Source organism: Octopus bimaculoides, chromosome 2 (assembly GCF_001194135.2).
Source record: "Octopus bimaculoides isolate UCB-OBI-ISO-001 chromosome 2, ASM119413v2, whole genome shotgun sequence".
Taxonomy (NCBI): domain Eukaryota; kingdom Metazoa; phylum Mollusca; class Cephalopoda; order Octopoda; family Octopodidae; genus Octopus; species Octopus bimaculoides.
The window spans coordinates 43,376,576-43,381,696 of record NC_068982.1 but is presented as its reverse complement, the minus strand read 5'-3'; the positions used below and the strand labels follow the sequence as shown (position 1 = coordinate 43,381,696).

At 33.7% G+C, this 5,121-nt stretch overlaps 1 long non-coding RNA gene across 1 annotated transcript in view; it reads left to right on the top strand.

The window, feature by feature from the left end:
- The window catches only part of LOC106880769 (uncharacterized), a 27,512-nt gene that overhangs the window by 5,369 nt on the left and 17,022 nt on the right, over nucleotides 1-5,121 (top strand). The window contains exon 2 of the long non-coding RNA XR_001410777.2: nucleotides 4,006-4,234. This is a non-coding gene — a long non-coding RNA (uncharacterized LOC106880769). The remainder of the gene's footprint in view (nucleotides 1-4,005; nucleotides 4,235-5,121) is intronic.

Genomic DNA, 5,121 nt, shown 5'->3' with positions numbered 1-5,121 from the left:
TGCATATATATGTACATAAAAAGTATGTGTGTGTGTATATATATATATGCATTGTATGAGAATATATATATTAAATATATATATATATGTATACATACACAGAGACACACAGACACATAGCCAGACAGACAGGCACACACACACACACACACACACACACACACACACACACATGCACACACACACACACACACACACACACACACACACACACTCACGCATATGAATGTCTGTATGTGTATTACATGATTACATTTTGTACGCTTAGATTATTTCCTAAACTCTTCACACTTTAATCGCTATGGGCCCCTAAACTTAGAATATTTCATACAATTGATAATATAATTTAATTATCAAATTCTGTTTAATGGCTAATATCAGGTCACATCTTTCCCTTAATTAGATAAGTTCACTTTGATGTACAATCTAAGTACCGCCTTTCTCACACATAATTCTCTCTCTTTTCGAAACACGTATCTATTGCATGCGAACTCTTAGCCTTACTCGCAATTCAATATGCCTAGCATGGCTAGTAGTATTAGTAGTAGTAGTAGTATTAGTAGTAGTAGTAGTAGTAGTAGTAGTAGTAGTAGTAGTAGTAGTTGTAGTAGTAGTAGTGGTAGTTGTAGTAGTAGTAGTGGTAGTTGTTGTTGTTGTTGTTGTTGTTGCAATATCAGCAGCAACAGCAACAGTAACAACAGCTGTAATGGTGACGGTGGTTTGAGTTCTTGTAGTTGATGGTAGACCTGAAACCGAATGGAATTCCAACTATGACCATTCCGTCTTTTATTCTGATAGAGCGTATCAGGAACTACGTTATTCAATGTGTGCTTCCATGTTTAAAAAACGGCAGGGTGTTATTTGAGAGAGATTTGGCTCCTAAATATAGGAAACCGTTGGCCTTATCGTTGCTATATATATATATATATATACATGCTTACACATGCACATGCGTGTATGTTGGAAGCCGACTAGTAACTTAGTAAGACCTCTTCTAGATTATTTCATTCTAAGAAACATCTGAAGTTTGGTTTTCCCACCGCTGATGACGTCTTATATGGCTCCTAAGACCTACAAATCATTCTAAACCGACCAGAAGTCAGCTCCCATACATACATACATACATACATACATACATACATACATACATAGCCTTTGACTCTGTTCCCCACTCTTGGATGCTAGAAGCCCTTCAACTTGCTAAAATTCCAGTGAGAATAGTCAAAGCCATAGCTGACCTGACTTCATCGTGGGACACCATCTTGAAATTATACACAAAGCGTGACTATATTATCACTGATAGAATACAATATCATAAAGGCATATTCCAAGGAGACAGCCTCTCTGTGATGTTGTTTATACTTTCTGTAAACCGCTTGTCTTTCATGTTAAGGAAGTCTGAAGGATATTTCACTGGTTCACACGGAAACAGAAATACCAAAATTACACATTGTTTGTTTGTGGATGACTTAAAACTTTATGCAAAGAATATGCATGAGATAAAAAGAAACCTTGACTTAGTTACAGCATTCTCAAAGGATGCAGGGTTGGAGTTTGGTCAGGATAAATGTTGTTATATTATTGTGAAAAGGGGGAAGACTATAAACCAGACCAGTAACATCTCCATCAATGATTTGACTGTTTACTCTGTATCTGACAAGGAATGTTACAGGAATCTAGGGTGGATGAAAGTATATCTTACAATGGCACCTGTAACAAAACACGTGTCACTAAAGAATATTACAGCTAAATAAAGAAAATTTGGACTTCAGAAACTCTCTGCATTCAATAAAACAGTGGCCCACAATGTGTTTGCAGTGCCAGTACTTATACCAACATTTGGGTTGCTTGATTAGACGCTTGTTGAAATCCGAGCCATTGATGTGAAAACCTGAAAAATACTAACAAGCACACATAATTTCCACATAAACAATGATGTTGACCACCTCTACCTAAAACGAAAACAAGATGGCAAAGGCTTAACATCAATCCAAAATGGCTTTGAATGTCGCATCATATCTCTTCGGCAACATCTTTTAACCACCAAGTATCGAAGTGCATCCCTTGACCAAGTTTGCATACATGGGGCTGATAACATCATAAAACTTGGAAGGCAGCTCCTTGGGCAACACTCTTTGTCTGATAACCTAGAATACATACCCAAAGAAGTCGCATGATTCTATCGCAACGTATCATCAGATGAAAGGATGAGACTATATGAGCAGAAGACCTCTTCAGGGCAAGAATTGACAAATATTCGTTCACATCCTAATGGATGGAGAGTTGCTTACAGACTGAGATAGCAGCATACCTCTGTGTGCTTGTGCTGTGTGTGTCGGCATGTGTATCTTTTGGATTCCTTTCTGAAAATAGCTTGAGGTTAAACTACGACCACAGTGAACAATGGCTAATTGTAGTTTTAAGGATCTGGGATATACTACCATCCTCTCTAGGTCAGTTCTATCAGGGCTGGCTACCACTCCTATTTCTACTCACTTGTGAAAAGAATAAAAATAAAATATATATATTAGCAAGAATCCAAATCAATATATCTATTTAACTTCTACTTTTTAGCTGTGAAAATTTCAATTTTCATTACAATCTTTATTTATTCAGATGTATTAGTCTTATCTGTTGATAGTTTAGGTTATTATATATATTTTTAGTTAAATTAATTTTATGTATCACATGTATGGATTTAGACTATTTTCAAATGGTGAGGGTACATTTCATTTTAATGTTATTTCCTATGTTTATTTTAATTTTTATCATTCCCGGAGTGTTTATTTAAATATAATTTATTAAATATATACATACATGCATACACACATACACACATCCACACACACGCATACTCACATGTATATATATACATAAATATATATGCACACGCATATATATACACATATATATATACATACATACACACACGTGTATATGTATACATAAATATATATGCACACACACATATATATATATACATATATATATATACATATATATATATATACATGCATATACACACACATATGTACATATATATATATATATTTATACATACATATATTTCTTTTCCCTTATGAATGTAACAAATTCTCTATCCCTCATTTATTTAATATAATTGTTAAATTATTTATCTTAATGCATCAGGTAACAGTAAGAGTTTCAATGTGTATTCCTCTATTGATATATTTCTAGATATTTATTTATTCACATAATGCCTATTTAATTATATTTATATGAAATTACTAGCTGTATATCTATTCCAATAATGCCTATTTAATTTTATTTATTTGAATTTATTAAACGTATATTTAATCCTATGTGGGCAACAAAATCCTCTTTCTCTTTAATTGTTGATTAATTTGTGCTTGAATGTAATGATCTGGAAAATTTCCTCAACGCATATGTCATACCTTTTGCTTCCATTCCTATAAGATTTTTGCCCTGCTCATTACTTTCCACTTCAGTGTATATTCCTTATTTTGCCCTGAATTTCCCAAATTAATCTACTTAATCTAGTGCTAATTTCTTTCCTCTTGTCTCTAAAAGTACTTTCATGGTTGGCTATCCTGCTTTTTACATGATTTTCCGTGGAGCCTATATAGTAGTAATCCTGCCCCTCTGACGATACTTAACACCTATATATATTATACTTTTTCTCTACAAAAATTTCTTAATGGACATTTATTTCTATTTTTATTGGAACAATCACATGTTTCATTTTCAAGACCTTTCGCTATTTCCTTATTACTAAAGATGACCCTTTTTTCCTCGTTTTCAGGGTTATTTTCTTTATGTTTATTTCTTGTGTTATGAGTCTTAGCTAATGAGTCAACTACACACACACACACACACACACACACACACACACACACACACACACATTGATACATACATACATACATACATACATACATAATACATACGTACATACATACAAATGTCAATCTTTTCCGAATCACAAAAATCCATAATGATGATGCTAATTGTCTGTCTCCATAGCGTTATGATGGAAACACACCTCATCTATGAACGCAAATTTAAATACTTAAGAAGAAGAATAGAGAGAGAAATGGAAAGAGGCAGGTGAAAGAGTAATCAAAGAGAGAAAAAAAAAAAAAAAAGGAAAGAACAAATCATACAATCCACACTTCCACCCAGCATGGAAAAATACTCGGTGTTGCCCAAAATGAAAATCAGTATAAAAGGACCAGAATTGTTCCGAATGAAGGTAAGTAGGTTTTGATGACGCCTATAGAGACAGAAACGTCTATCCACGATTTTCCTCTTATCACCAAACAATAAGCCTATCTTTTCTGTAATTGTACGTCAATTTCAGAAAATACTTCATTCGTGAGATTGCCTATACTCTTTCCATATGGATCCGGTCTCAATTGTCATTTAGCACTTGTGACATAACCTCTAGAGGCAGAGATAATTTTGATAAATCAAGAATTTATGTTGATGATATCTTATAAACCAGTATTTGTCTGTGTTGTTCAATACATGCGACTGGTTGCTCTAAGTTATTTTTCGTAGCTCATTTCTCATAGTATAAGCAAATTACTTAGGCCATAAATGTGTACTATTCTTTGCATATATCCATATCCCTTGGCTTCTGAAGGTAGGGTAGGACAATAGTGCTGATGATGTCCTACTGAGGCGGGAACATGTGTACGCAACTGTCCTCTTATCACCAGACAATAAATCTGTCTTTTTCCTTAATAGCATGTTAACTTTGGAGAATTCTTGTTTCTTGCCAGATTATCTTCTTTTCTCATATGGAGTTAGTCTCAATTGCCTTTAACAATTATGACACAACCTGTAGAGGACTAGACAATTTTAATAAACATGAATTTAAGTTGTATGATATTTGATATACCTGTATTTGTCTATGTTATTAATACAATAGTGTTAGATTTCTCTTGAAATGTTATCCTTCTCGTGGAAACTAAAACCGTTTTCCTTTACGTTTATGTAAGCCTGGTGTCTAATACGCATTGCCATAGCTACATATTCGATACTTATAGGTTTATTTCGTAATTAAATTCCCTAAAGCACCCACGAGTAAGTAAATGCTAAAAACGTACATGTATACTTTACCCTAATATATATATA